The sequence below is a fragment of the Pecten maximus genome, chromosome 19 (genome assembly GCF_902652985.1).
Source record: "Pecten maximus chromosome 19, xPecMax1.1, whole genome shotgun sequence".
In the NCBI taxonomy this organism is placed as follows: Eukaryota; Metazoa; Mollusca; class Bivalvia; order Pectinida; family Pectinidae; genus Pecten; species Pecten maximus.
In genome coordinates this window covers 23,378,550-23,394,761 of record NC_047033.1, presented here as the reverse complement: position 1 = coordinate 23,394,761, position 16,212 = coordinate 23,378,550, and the positions used below count along the sequence as shown (strand labels likewise).

General features: G+C 37.3%; 3 non-coding genes across 3 annotated transcripts; 1 reads left to right on the top strand and 2 right to left on the bottom strand.

Moving 5' to 3' along the window:
• Positions 1–8,685: 8,685 nt before the first annotated feature.
• Positions 8,686–8,773, bottom strand: Trnam-cau. The gene is given in 2 exon segments: positions 8,686–8,721; positions 8,737–8,773. It is a non-coding gene; the product is annotated as a tRNA-Met (tRNA).
• A 1,559-nt stretch (positions 8,774–10,332) lies between these two features.
• Positions 10,333–10,420, bottom strand: Trnam-cau. Its single transcript is given in 2 exon segments — positions 10,333–10,368; positions 10,384–10,420. It is a non-coding gene; the product is annotated as a tRNA-Met (tRNA).
• A 5,260-nt stretch (positions 10,421–15,680) lies between these two features.
• On the top strand, positions 15,681–15,768 carry Trnam-cau. Its single transcript is given in 2 exon segments — positions 15,681–15,717; positions 15,733–15,768. It is a non-coding gene; the product is annotated as a tRNA-Met (tRNA).
• Positions 15,769–16,212: the final 444 nt, after the last annotated feature.

Sequence of the window (16,212 nt, the reverse complement as noted above, 5' to 3'; positions counted from 1 at the left end):
ATTTCAACAAAACATGCGAAAATGCATGCATGTTTCCAGGGAACACAACTCGTTTGTATCTCATAATATTGCACAAAATAGTCATGGTAATTTTTCTCACTTTGTATAAATACTGATTCTATTTTGACCTTGAAGTTTGGGGTAAAAGAAGTATATTTCTGAAAAAAAGCCCCAATTTCAAATCCGGTCAAACAAATGCTCCTACATGGTGCCATAGACACTTGTGAGCTTACAGCATGACTATTTTTCAGGTTTGATTATTTCTGTGACTTAAAACTATTCCATGTTACATCTTACAACAAAGTAACTCTTCAGAAGAAACTGTTAGCATCTACATCAAAGTATTGGTGAAACTAGATGTCTTAACACACATTTCGGTATAATACACGACTATTATTGTGCAAATCTGTAGAGATTTAATCGTCTTTCAACATTATTCTACTACATAAAGTGTATATGATCCATGATCCCTTTTTTTAAGGAAGACAATCGAAGCAAACAAACAACGCGTTTACTAAACAAATATCGAAAAAATTAACAATACATGGAATATTGTCAGAAAAACCGATGAGAGCCGAGGATTTATCAAGAGGTAAATATATACAGGGAAAACAGGAAACCAACATGATAAAATTACGCAACCCATCAGTCATATAAAATACACACATGGGGTGAACAGATTATTGTTAACTTTGATATAATACACACAGGGGGTTGTAACGAGAACCGAAAGGGATTGCTCAACTTCCCTAATTCATAAGGTCAAATACCAAGATACAATATGTACAATTTATTTACAACAATGATTACACAATAAACGGTCACTCTCACATTCAAATGGTTCTCTCCCTCTATGAATCAATAACTAATGAATTATTATGGATGATGTACAAATGCTTATTTACAGTTATAGAATATAAAGTCTTTCCAACTGGGCGTGTCACAATGGGTACATGATTACTACCCCGGTAGGTCACACAGACCAGTCACAATGAGTACAAGGCAACTACCCCAGTATGTCACACAGACCACTCACGATGGGTACATAAATACCCCGGTAGGTCACACAGACCAGTCACAATGGGTACATGATAACTACCCCAGTAGGTCACACAGACAAGTCACAATGGGTAAAAGGTAACTACCTGAGTAGGTCACACAGACCAGTCACAATGGGTACAAGGTAACTTAGAGAAGGCGAGTTTCTAATAGTGATATTCAAGTCGTTCCAGAGTTTTGACGTAGAGGGAAGTCAAATGTAAAGAAATCTATGACAGCAAACAATATATTATATAGTAAGCATTTTATAAACTATGGACCTAGGAATTTAAATATTATCCACAGTCGACTGAGAAATCGAGCTAGCACACTAAACTATGATCTTTTTAGAGCTAATCTCGTAGATTCACCTGAGTGTCAATGTGGGCATCCCTGTGAAGATTGCTATCATTTTTTCCTTATCTGTCCTTTGTATGCCAATTTAAGAAGAACACTTATCACTGAAATATCATGGTACGTTCCTGCCAACATCGATGTTCTTTGTAAAGGTGATCCTAATATTTCACCAAATGACAATGTAAAAATCGCCAAAGCTGTGCAAAACTTCCTGAGAAGGTCGGGTAGATTCGACTAGCTGCCGTTTCTTACTCCCTTTTTCCTCTCCTTTTCTTAATCTTATTAGTTCATAAACTTGCTTCAAAAGTGTCCTATCTATCCGTACTTTATATGTAGTGTAAGGACAACAATGGATCAATTGAATCCATCTAAAAATGTAGGTTGTATTTCTGGTCCTTCCGGATCCAAACGGCACTTGAGAAACGTAGTTAACTAGAAGAGCGGACGGAACCAAGAAAGCCACTTACGCACGGAATGTGATGAACATTTGAAACAGCTGAAAGATTGGAAAGTGAATAGTGTAACAAGTGTCGTCTGTGTCGGGAAGGATCGGAAACACAATCTCAGTTCATTAATTTTACTTGTTGCAAGCTATACAAAACTATTGTCACCCCCCCTCTCTCTCTCCTCCTGCCTGTCTCTCATTCTCTCTCTCTTTTTCCATCCCTAATAAAATATAACCTTTTTTTTTTTTAAGAAAGACAATTCATAAATCATCTTTTGTTTATCATATTGTTGAATATTTGTACATATCATCATGTGACCACTGTATATTATCATATGTCATTTATGCGGGAAAGGTCATCAATAAGTTGGCAAAACTTACCGACCAATCCCTTTGTCATTTTATGTCAATAAAATATGTTTAAACTTAAAACAAGGTAACTACCCCGGTGGGTCACACAGACCAGTCACAATGGGTACAAGGTAACTACCCCAGTAGGTCACACAGACAAGTCACAATGGGTACAAGGTAACTACCCCGGTAGGTCACACAGACCAGTCACAATGGGTACAAGGTAACTACCCCAGTGGGTCACACATACCAGTCACAATGGGTACATGATAACTACCCACAGACCAGCAACAACAGGTAGCATGTAGGATGTAGGTCACACAGACTATCAACAACAAGTAGCATGTAGAATGTAGGTCACACAGATCATCAACAAGTAGCATGTAGGATGTAGGTCACACAGATCATCAACAAGTAGCATGTATAATGTAGGTCACACAGACCATCAACAACAAGTAGCATGTAGGATGTAGGTCACACAGACCATCAACAACAAGTAGCATGCAGGATGTAGGTCACACAGACCATCAACAACAAGTAGCATGTAGGATGTAGGTCACACAGACTATCAACAACAAGTAGCATGTAGGTCACACAGACCATCAACTACAAGTAGCATGTAGAATGTAGGTCACACAGATCATCAACAAGTAGCATGTAGAATGTAGGTCACACAGACCATCAACAAGTAGCATGTAGAATGTAGGTCACACAGACTATCAACAGCAAGTAGGATGTAGGTCACACAGACCATCAACAACAAGTAGCATGTAGGATGTAGGTCACACAGACCATCAACAAAGAGTAGCATGTAGGATATAGGTCAGACAACCCATCAACAACAAGTAGCATGTAGGATGTAGGTCACACAGACCATCAACAACAAGTAGCATGTAGGATGTAGGTCACACAGACCAACAACAACAAGTAGGATGTAGGATATAGGTCAGACAACCCATCAACAACAAGTAGCATGTAGAATGTAGGTCACACAGACCATCAACAAGTAGCATGTAGGATATAGGTCAGACAACCCATCATAAGCAAGTAGCATGTAGGTCACACCGTTGACATAAGGAACGTAACCAGGTATGGGTCACACAGACCAGTCACTTACTGTAACATACTGGTTCATTTCAAATGGACAATGACGAAACGTTGTACTCCCTGGGACCATCTGTATTTGGTCTCCTGTCTTTACGACGCTTGCCCATAATTAGAAAGCTACAATATACGGATTCTATAATTAGGATACTATAATTATCTCTGTATCTAACAATAACATACGCATATATGTTAATATGTATGGTAAGTTAATATACGGCAGGAATTATATATAAATATATTTATATACTATATATAATATACATATGATATTGACAAATATTGGCATTAATGCTTAACGTCTACTTATTCCTACGATAAACCTAACCATGCTGTACAAAAAAACCCAGCCCCAAACACACGAATATATAGTGTTCACCCTTTACCTGTGTGTCCTCTGTTCTCACCTGCTCATGCATGCGTAGCGTAACTTTGTACTCGCGAACTTAGAAAAGAGCGCGTAATTCAAAAGACATCATTATATACCTATATACAAATATATACAAGGCAAGTGACATTGGTGATTATATTATTGTTAACTGTAATATAATTCGTACAGGGGGAGTACCGATTATTGTTAACTGTAATACAATTCAGATGGGTGAGCCGATTATTGTTAACTGTAATACAATTCACAGATGGGTGAGCCGATTATTGTTAACTGTAATACAATTCACAGAAGAGGTGAGCCGATTATTGTTAACTGTAATACAATTCACAGAAGAGGTGAGCCGATTATTGTTAACTGTAATACAATTCACAGATGGGTGAGCCGATTATTGTTAACTGTAATACAATTCACAGAAGAGGTGAGCTGATTATTGTTAACTGTAATACAATTCACAGATGGGTGAGCCGATTATTGTTAACTGTAATACAATTCACAGATGGGTGAGCCGATTATTGTTAACTGTAATACAATTCACAGAAGAGGTGAGCCGATTATTGTTAACTGTAATAAAATTCACAGATGGGTGAGCCGATTATTGTTAACTGTAATACAATTCACAGAAGAGGTGAGCCGATTATTGTTATCTGTAATAAAATTCACAGATGGGTGAGCCGATTATTGTTAACTGTATTATAGATCGTACAGGGTGAATACCGATAATTGTTAACTGTATTACAGTTCGTACAGGGGGAATACCGATTATTGTTAACTGTAATAAAATTCACAGAAGAGGTGAACCGATTATTGTTATCTGTAATACAATTCACATATAGGTGAGCCGATTATTGTTAACTGTTATACAATTCACAGATGGGTGAGCCGATTATTGTTAACTGTAATACAATTCACAGATGGGTGAGCCGATTATTGTTAACTGTAATACAATTCACAGAAGAGGTGAGCCGATTATTGTTAACTGTAATACAATTCACAGATGGGTGAGCCGATTATTGTTATCTGTAATACAATTCACAGATAGGTGAGCCGATTATTGTTATCTGTAATAAAATTCACAGAAGAGGTGAGCCGATTATTGTTAACTGTACTTTAATTCACGCAGTTGGTGAACCGATTATTTTTAACTGTATTATAGATCGTACAGGGGGAATACCGATAATTGTTAACTGTATTACAGTTGGTACAGGGGGAATACCGACTATTGTTAACTGTAATGTAAATCACACAAGTGTTGAATTGATTATTGTTAACGTCTTATAAATGTAACTAAATAAAGATTATAATTTCAATTTTCAACAAATATTATCGAATAATATTATTTAATAATTGCACAGAAAGAAAGAACATCACTGCGGATAGGCTAAATTAATGCATTCACTTGTTTTCGTATGCAAGAGGCAAACTCGCACTATGGCAATCTGCCGAGCTCTTCTGACAAGCAAGTCGGGGAACAACCAGCAATGATGTTTAACTTATCAAATTAACAAATGTCAGCTAGATAATTTATTCCATACAAATAAATAAATTGTTTAAACTAAAAAACTACCATAAAATCTACACTTCAAAGATATCGTTCCGAATAACATGAACAAACGTCTGTCAAAACGTCAGTTTCCATCAGCATCAACGTACAGTTGTTGACAAAACCTGCTGAGTAGGAATATATTAAAATGCTGCTTCCCCAGATATATGACTATATGATCCATGAAATCTAACACTGTACTACTGAACCCAATCAGTGATTGTACAAAAGGAAAATACTAGCCTTATGTGTATCATATTCTCTTATTCAATACGATCATTAAAACATTATCCTTCATGTTCTCTCCACATCATCAGCAGTCACCATCAACTATTTCGAAAACAACACCAGATTATTTACGATAGAAATGCACTCCTGCATGATTTACAGTCGTTCCAACACATTAACAAAAAACCAGGCGTTAAAAATGTGTTTGAATACTCACTCAATGACATCACTTGGTAAATAATTGTTCTCGTTACATTATCAGCTTTGATGTGTTCAATGGTGAGGTACATAGCATGGACTTCTACAGAAAGTTGAAACATCACATGACAGCCGGCACCCCAAGACTATCTGTCCTATATTTGGTCGTTCTGATTGAAAACCAGTGTATTTTGAATAGTCAAAGAAGGGCATGTGGATGAATGTAATTTGTTTCATGAACAGAAAGATCCATTTTGGAACTTTAAAAAACAACAGCATCGTTCCAAAAAAAGTGATGGTGGTGACATTAGTGCATTTTCTAAGACAGGAAATTCGTATACAAACGGTAAAATGCATTTAGGTTTATTTCGAAAATAAAAACATAATTTGGATCGAAACATAATTTGGATCGAAACATAATTTGGATCGAATGCAAGCAAACAAGCAGGATTTGATGGATCCGATTTTAATTGATGATTATACAGTATTATTGTTCGTTTGTTTCTACATAGAGATACAGATGATGTAGTTTTGAGGCCTCAGAGGGCGAGTTTCAAGAGCATCACCAAGAGTCTTATCAAATGATCATTGATACTCCCGTAGTTAAAGCTACTTTGAAGTGGTGATATGACGTTATTCAATTCTAAATACCAATCAAGCCTGCAGTTTTATCAATAGTAATATAAACAGTATTGATTTAGGTACTACAAGTACCAAACTAACTTGTTTCATTTATACTCCACTAGCATGCATTTCGCCGTCTCCCCAAGCTTGACGTGACGCATGTTTCGCGACATACAACAAAGCTGCAATCGGGCATCTAAACCTTTTCCTGGACAATCCACTCTTAACAAGCTAGCAAAATATGGGTTGTATACTTAACCTAGCCTGTACTTCACAGCGTACAAATATTAGTTTCTGCACAATAATACATACATTTCTGTAAGAGATGAACATATTTTATCAGAAAATTTTGACCAATCTTACATAAAACAATCAATTTTATTAGAAGTATCCGTATTTAATTGTCTTATTATGCAACGTCCTGTCTAGCTTCATCGAACGCTATGTTACTTAAAACAGAAAAATCTGATATGTAGAAGTGTGGCAAACACATTATTTAACAATTTTGCTTCCCTTTAAGAAATGAACTCTGTGTTCGAAACTCGAATTTGGAAATGTCAAGAAGTAATCAAATTAAATTTAATGTGTTTGGTTTGGTATGGTTTATTTTGTTTAACGTCCTATTAACAGCCAATGTCATTCAATGACGGCTTCGCGTGCGGCATGCATGCGTGTGGCGAGTGCGTATGTGTGTTTTGGGAGGCTGTGGTATGTTCGTGTTAAAGTCTCCTTGTGATTTGCCGATTTATAGTGCTACCTCACTGAAGCATACTGCCGAAGACACCCAGCAGCACACCCCACCCGGTCACATTATACTGACAACGGCGAACCAGTCGCCCTACTCATAATATGCTGAGAGCTAAGCAGGAGCAGCAACTACCAATTTTTAAAGACTCTGGTATGGCTCGGCTAGGGGACTGAACCCAAAGCCTTCTTCACAGCGGCGAACGTTCAACTAAAGGCCAAAAGTGAGGCATTGTCAAGGGAGACATTAGGAAGAAGAAAGTTGTTCAGAAAGAAGAGAAAATATAAGATCCCAAATTTAGTCGCCTCTTACGATCATGCAATGGGGGCAGCAGGTACAATTCTTACGCCCTACCTGCAGGGCAGACAATGTAAACAACTGTCCCGCAACACTTGTACTATGGTTAATGTGGTTTTTGTGATTTAGTGTTCCCCTATGCATTTCAGCGTGTTAATTTGCTTTATAGATCTACTGAAATTTACAGGTATATTTAGCAGGTATAATTTCTTAGTTTTACGTTTTGGGGTCTGCTGTTTAGATGGTTCGACAATAGATCTGTGGATTTGATAGAGGTTTGGTTTGGTTTGGTTTATTTGTTTAACGTCCTATTAACAGCTAAGGTCATTATTTGATAGAGGAGATTGCCAAATGATAAAATACCTTTGAGAGATCAATGAGTATGCAGCTATTATACTTGTTTTGATAAAGTCACATTCGATATTCCTCAGTGACCCAATTATGTCTAATACCCATGTTCAGCTCTGAAAGCAGAGGTAGGGATGGGAAACAGCATCAAAGAAGTAACAGAGTTGGGAGTGTGGTGATCAAAAGACATTGGAGTGCAGGGAGCATACTTGTTGTTGGTCTGTGATTTCCTTTGTCTAGTGTGCTGTTCTTTTTGTGTTTTGGTATGACTTGTGTTGTTTTCTTGTATGACCCAGAGGATATGTTCAATACAATTGTGGCTGCGTGAAATAATAAAAAAAAAATACAAAAAAACCCATCCCCAACTCATCTTATTCTAAATATAATACTATGAGTAACATTGTAATTAGCCCTATCGATACTGAATACGGGGCCGCGGTGGCCGAGTGGTTAAGGTGTCCCGACACTTTAACACTAGCCCTCCACCTCTGGGTTGCGAGTTCGAAACCTACGTGGGGCAGTTGCTAGGTACTGACCGTAGGCCGGTGGTTTTTCTCCGGGTACTCCGGCTTTCCTCCATCTCCAAACCTAGTACGTCCTTAAATGACCCTGGCTGTTAATAGGACGTTAAACAAAAAAAACAAACAAACCTATCGATACGATTTACCCAGGAGAGCGTAAAATCAAGGATACAAGCGACTCTTCATCCACTAAGCATACAAAATAAGAATACTTATGCCAGGTGAGGATCACGGGTGCGTAAAAGACAACAACAGATGAAAACTAAATTGGTAAAAAGAAAAGACAGGAAAGGAGACAGTTTGGTCATCAAGGAAAAAAAACATGAGAGTGATTTGCATTTCTAGCAGCTTTTCAACATTTCACCTATGTGTGTATTGACGACGTCTTTTAATAACAAAGTCTTAACGTACCATGTCAATCAGAATTACCCAGTTAATTTCAAAATCATGGACAAAAGAAACGTTATCACCTTTAGAAACAAACAAACAAAAATGAAATGCCCCGGGTGAGGATCGAACTCACGACCTTCAGATCGCTCTGTATGTGATTATGAGACTGACGCGCTACCTACTGCGCTACCAAGGCACATGTGTAGTAAGACATGATATTTACGTTTCCATTTTAATATTTTGTGTGTTCCACTTTTGAAGTGTTCAAAGCAGTAAAGAGATATTTTTTTTCAAATGAAAATGAATAACTTTGTTGTGTTTAGGGTACTTCAACTATCCAAATACCGTGTCTTTAAATGTTTTCTCCCATCATGCATTTCGCTGTTTTTCCTACAGTACATGACGTAACGGATGAACACATGCTTGGCAACATACATCAAAGAAGTAACAGCCATATTTTTGACAGCTGACATTTTCCCCTGAACACTCAACATCTCTTTAACAAGGCCGAGGCCTCATGTCAAACCAGAGTTATATATTTCACCTGGCCTCTAATCCACGCGTACAAGAATTGTTTTCTGTACGATGATTTATGTGTTTGGTAGAGCTGAACATATTCTATCAGCTTTCAATATTATACAAAATCATCGATTTTACTTGTAGAATGACTTCCATTCTAATCAAATAATCGTATTTAATTTCCCCAATATGCAGAGACCTTTTTTATCCCCACCTGACGTTACCATTAGATAAGAACTCCTTGCACAAAAAACAAACCTTCGACAGTATACTTGGCAGTATACTTTTAAAGGGCTCAAAACACGTTTATTCACATTTCTGGAGCTCTGTTCGATACTTGAGGTGGTAATAAAGATAACCAGATCTAGTTCTCAAGGAACCAAATGATTTCCCATAGACAATAATGTCCACTAGCCATAATTTTGAAGAATGTCATCTCGGAAACCTGTAAGTAGAATGTTTAAAAATTCTACCAATTTGAACTTCTTTTTTTGCATGGGGGCCACCATCTTGTATTGAATTTAGCACCAAACATTCACCTAAATTAACAACAAAATACACACTTAATTACCTCCCCCTGATAAAAACAGGCTAGAAATTTGTTTTCTATATATTTTACATCTACATGTATTGCCCTGCCCACACATACAACTTTGGAAACTTCTCTCACCTGAATATCCAATCAGTAGGCCCCGATGCATTCACCTTCCTATTAAATCGTCTGCCAAAACGGCGAAAGCCCACAATCTATTTTTGATTTGGTTCTGTGGTCCCTCTAAAGCCATGTCCGTAACATTTCGGTTCTGAGGAGGAAAAGGGTACTTTTTGAGATCCGTTCGATACTTGAGGTGTGAGATGTCAAAAAGTATTCATACTCATTCCAATGTGTATAGCAATGTTTAGGATTATTTTCTTGTTTCGATTGTCATGGTTAAAAGTCCCCGCAACTTTCAGCAAAATACAGGAACGGGTGCGAAAAAAACAACAACAGGTGAAACTAAATGGCTAAAAAGAAATGACAGGAAAGAAGACAGCTTGGTATCAAGAACAAAACATGAGAGTAATTTGCATTTCTGATCAACAGCAGCTTTGAATCCACATTTCACCTATAGGTGTATTGAAGACGTCTCTGAATAACAAAGTCTTAACTTACCATGTCGATCAAAATTACCCAGTACATTTTAAAATCATTGACAAAAGAATCTTTGTCACCTTTACAAACAAACAAAAATGAAATGCCCCGGGTGAGGATCGAACTCACGACCTTCAGATCGCTCTGTAAGTGATTATGAGACTGACGCGCTACCTACTGCGCTACCGAGGCACATGCGCTATAAGCTATGATATATATATATATACATTATAATATTAAGGGCGTTCCACTTTAGAAGTATTCAACAATCTACAAAAAAAATATCGAAGATAAAACATTTTATTAACAATATAGTCTGATGTACCACAAGTTTTCAAATAAATGTTTTAAATGTTTCTTCCATTATGTATTTCGCTGTGTCCACTAATGTGAATGACGAATTAACACATGTTTGGCGACATACATAAATTGATTAACAACAATGTAATTCGACAGCTTACGCATTTTCTGGACACTCAACTCTTTTTAACAAGGCCGAGGCGACATATCAAACCTGAGTTTTATTTTTCATTTGGCCTGTATTCCTACACTTGTATAGGGAAAGGTTTATGAACAATGATAAATGCGTGTGTTTTAGGGAAAAAAATTGAAGAGGTGCTTCCAATTTTATCAAATATCCGTAAACACAAGTTTGGCGTCATACTTGTGAATGACTGAAAACAGCTTTACTCCACTATAAAGCTAATTAGGCCATGTCTGAAAACTTTCATAAAGGATGTGCGAAACATTTCCATGAATAGGAAAACGGTAAGTTTTGAGCTTTGTTTGATACTTGAGGTTGACTGTGTCAAGTAGTGTTAATACTCAATACAAGGTGCATAAAGACTTTCATGATTGAGGGTTGTGTTTTTTGTTTCGACGTACTTCGACTTAAAACGACATACGAGGTGCCAAAATGACAACAGATAGAAATGAGGTAAGTAAACAGGAAGACAGAAAAAAGACTGCTGTGGGGGTGAAATCGTGATAATGATATGTATTTCTGATGAGCAGTAGCAGAGAAGACAGGAATGAAGACAGATATGGTCATTTAAGGACGGGCCTCCCTGTTTGCAAACTGCATGTGTGTTTAAGGGGGCTGTACTTTGGTCGTGTTTGTCTTTGTGTGATAGCTAGAAATTGATTAGGTTTTCTGTTTGTACCATGAAGTCGAGCCAAGGTAATATGGTGATGTTAAGTAGCCCCTGACACTGATAGTATTATTTATGGCTTCTTGTCAAAGGAAGTTTCCATTTTCAAATCTTTAAAATTTGACATTGACTTCATTTTGGCAGCTTGTGTCAGACTAATCGTTTTGTTATACAGCACACATTCTTTATTTCAACAAGTCCAAAAACTTGTTTAACCCTGTACAACTTTTCCATCCGGACTGCATGCCAAGCATTTGTGCCCCTTTTCAATGACCAAGCTAATGTCCTTAATTTCAAATTAAAACCCCTTTTTCTCTTTCATATTTATATATTTCACTTTTGTTATGCGCTCCATGTTTATTCCGGTCTATGTCAGTTATGTTCCCTTAAAATTAGTATATAATAATTCCCGTGCAAGAGGAGCTACTTTGATTTGTGGTCGAATTCGCCTTTCATCTTTCATTGTTTGGCAAAATGACAGGCTCCGAGATGCTTTTTCTACTCTAACAATATCTGTAGAGAATCCAATGCAAACACGTGTGTATCGTCTTGTCTCACAAACAAGAGTATGTTTACTTGAATATTAATTTGCGAATACAATGGCTTGCAATTATTATGTTTAAGCCCCTGCTGCCAGGAGATGCATCCTATCCTGCATCAATAGAATGTTTTATTATATTATATCATCTTTTAACTTTACAAACCCCTAATATGTAAGCACCATGTTTGGTTTTGTATATTTTCCATTCCATGATACTTAATCAAAACATTTAGCCGACGATTATTGTTTTATGACATCACCATGATGTGGTGAGAGTGTGTGTGTGTGTCTGTGTGTGTGTGTGTGTGTGTGTGTGTGTGTGTGTGTGTGGGGGGGGGGGGGGGGGGGGGGGTATTTAGTGTTATCCATGTCTCTATTCCACCGTTCTAACAATTACCATGGTGATTCTCAGATTCTCATCAAAATCTGGATATATAATAAGCATGATCTCCAGCTGTGCATCTTTTACTTTTCTAAACATCAAATAGCAATACCTCTGATCGGCTGAAAATATAGCGTGCTATAACTTTTGTTCTATTTTAGGGATTCTTATATAAGGAATTTAGTTGGAGGGATACCCATGGTAAACAACAGAACATAAATACGATTCAATATTGCCTCCATATTGCTTGTGATCATTTTAAATATATTTGCTTATTTGCATGGAAAATGGCTAGATAATGACAGTATTTATTTGGCATAGCAACCATCTTCAAACCATATTCATTTATTCATATATTGAATTGTAAAACAAAATTCATTGGAGACGAGTGGTTCAGAGGTATGATTCAAGATTGCCAGCTTGATTGAGGACTGTAATGTTTGTAAATTAATTAGCGTTGTGAAATTTTAGGGACACATTTCATATAGAGGCACACATTTCCTGTAGTTAAGTTTAAAAGTTGAATTGGCACGTGTTAGGATTCCAGCCGTAACTGTGATATGCGATGGTGGATGATCGAAAAGATCTCAGAAGCATTCATATAATGCGCTTGGTGGGCCAACAAGAAGTTACTTCAAAATGATCGTTGATGGCGATTCGTCAGTCTTCGCAAACATCCGAGGAAAGGTGCCTGTTTTGGGCTGTTATGTTGAAAAACTTGAATGTTCTCATCGTGTGTGCATATGTTTGCGAAGCAAATTATATTGTAGCTGACAATCGGGCCTACAAAGGCAAGGAACATTTAACGAAAGCAATAAGAATTCGAATCGTGACAGCTGTTCCATATTCCATTCAGAAGAGGTCTGCAAACTGCAGCAAAGACTTGCAAGGCTAAGCAGATTAAGGCTTATGTTATTATTCCAGAGGAACCGGAGGACGAAACGGACATCTTGATGGAACAGTCAAATTACTCGAGGATCCTATTTACAAGAGCAAGAGAAGTCGCGAGGGGAATCGGGCTTGGTCCTGGATTTATCCACGTTTTCCAATATGAGAACCGACATTCTAACCATCTTTGACCGTGTAGCTGCCAAAAGTCCAAAATTTATTGGTAACTATACTTTCAACCTAGCCGAGTGTTGGATGAGGATAAGGAGTAAATTCGACGGTGGCACGGTGTTCATCACTGCAATTGGTGGTCGTGGCACACACGTTGGTTTGGTGGTGCATTCCGAACCCAAAGCCTACGAAATTGTTCACATGACTCTATCAAAAACGTAAAGAACGCGACTCGCCTGTAGATACTCAAAAGCTGAACCGGAGACAACACTAAAGAGGTGAAAGAGGGTGAGGTCAATCGCCCGGATAAACAGCACCATGAAGGCAAAGCAGACATATGAACCAGACGTTCTTAATAACACATTTCTTTAGAGCAGCTGCAGAAGAAGCAGGGGCTTCTGCAGAAGGAGGTCCATGTGTCTGCCGAGCAGATTGCAACTTTCGAGTGGGGAACGAGTCAGCAAAGTCAATCAGAAGTTTGGAAGTCGGAAAGGAAGAAGCGATTGACCTCCTGTTTCGGAAAGGTAGTTAGAAGAAATCTTAAAATGTTCGTTTGACCTCTGGTTAAACAGATCCGCTATGCCAACTTCCAGGGAAATCTCTTTTTCAGCATCGCCAGGGAGGAGTATGTGACAAAGAAGGGAGGTAACATCAACATTCAGCTACCTGGATGGGTAGTCCATCCAACACACCACTGTCCAGATGGCATTACAATGGAGAATGAGAAGAAAGTAAGAGTTGTCGAAATGAAGACTGTCTTTTATATAAATCCATTAACCTATCAGCTTCAGTCAAGCTCAATATGAAGGACTTCTTTCTGGAATATGTAGATGGTAATTTAAGATTTAAACGCAACCACGGCTGTTATTTCCAATATCATGGTTTAATGGATATTACTATTGCAGCTTGATGGATTTTATTAAGCGAACGGAGAACCCAAGTGAACTTTATATGGAACTGATTGAGAGAGGAATGAATACCTCTTACACATCATGCTACTAAAGCCGTTGGCTTTTTATGAAAAAGCATTTCTGCCAAATGATCATTTGGTACTCTTGCAGTTTTATAGCTACTTTGAAGTAATGATATGATGTTATTTGATTCTAACTACTAAAAATGTCTGCAGTCTTATCATGAACATTTTTCTAAACGCAACATTAATTTCGGTACTACTACTACTGTATAATTAGTTTCATTAATATTCCCCCATCATGTCTTTCGCTATCCCCTAGCTGTGGATAGACATTAAAGAATAATAAACCAAACTAAATAAACACTAACATACCACAGCCTCTCAAAACACTTGAAAGACAAAATTAAAACCAAAAGAATCAGTATTTTGATCGTTTGATATTCCCACTGGACTACATCAAGGTACTCCTAAGGAAGTTAACTTATGTTAATGAAAATTAAAGTGTTTATTCCTGCTTAACACTCAGCATCTTTGAATTCGGACGACCAGTTTTGTTAAAACACACATGCACCTTGCAAACAAGAAAGACCGTCTTTGCATGACAATGACTGTCTTTTTCCTGTCTTCTTAGCTGCTTCACATCAGAATTGCGAATCATTCTCACGATTTCACCCTCACAAGCTGTCTTTTTTTCTATCATTCCTGTTTACTTATCTCATTTCCATCTGTTGTAATTTCAGCACCAATGCTCGTATTTCGTTTGAAGTTGCGGAGACTTAAAACCGTGTACGTCGAAACAAAAACACAAACCCCAATCACTAAAATCTTTATACACCTTGAAATTAGTATGAACACTTTTGGCCATCACCCACCTCAAGAATTAAACGGAGCTCAAAGCGTTCCGTTTTCCTCTTCATAGACATATTACGCACATCCTTTATAATACTATTCAGACATGGCTCGGTTAGCTTCATAGTATAGAGTAAAGCTGAAATTGGAAGAACATCTTCATTTTTCATAAACTTATCTCTATACATATATAGGAATAGAGGCCAGATGAAAAATAAAACCAAGGTTTGACATGATGTCTCTACCTGGCTAGTAAAACTTGAGTGTTCAGAAAAAAGTTTAAGCTGTCAAATACCATTGTTGTGAATCACTTCATATATGTCGCCAATCATGCGTAAATCAGTAACGGCATTTACGTAAGTAGAAACAGCGAAATGCATGATGGGAGAAATATAAAAAAAAAAAAAAAATTGAATACTTGCGGATCATTACACAATATTGTTTTAAGAATTATTTATTTTCTCTTGAAAGATATTTTTTTTAGTATTATTAAACTTCTAACGTGGAACGCATATTATTATAATTGAAACATAAATAGCATAGCTTATAACGCATGTGCCTCGGTAGCGCAGTAGGTAGCGCGTCAGTCTCATAATCACGTACAGAGCGATCTGAAGGTCGTGAGTTCGATCCTCACCCGGGGCATTTAATCTTTTTGTTTGTTTCTAAAGGTGTAAATCGAACCAATAAAACAATCACCGATCCTTTAAGTTGCTGTACACCTTGATCTGAGTATGAACACATTTTGACATCTCGCACCTCTAGTATCGAAGGGAGCTTCGAAGAAAATGTTAATAAACATGTTCGAGTCATTTACAGATATACTGCTCAACGTTTGTTTACGTACCAGGTGTTCTTATCATGATAGTAACGTCATGTTGGGGTGAAAAAAGGACTCTGCATAATGGGAAAATTAGGCATGATTAGTTGATTAAAATGGAGGTAATTCCCTTTTAAAAAATCAATGATTTTGTATAATATTGAACAAACGCGATATGTTCAACTCTACCAAACACACGTGCACCATCGTATAGAAAATATATCTTTTGGAGTAGAAGCCCGGTAAAGTATAAAAATATGGCTTTGTCG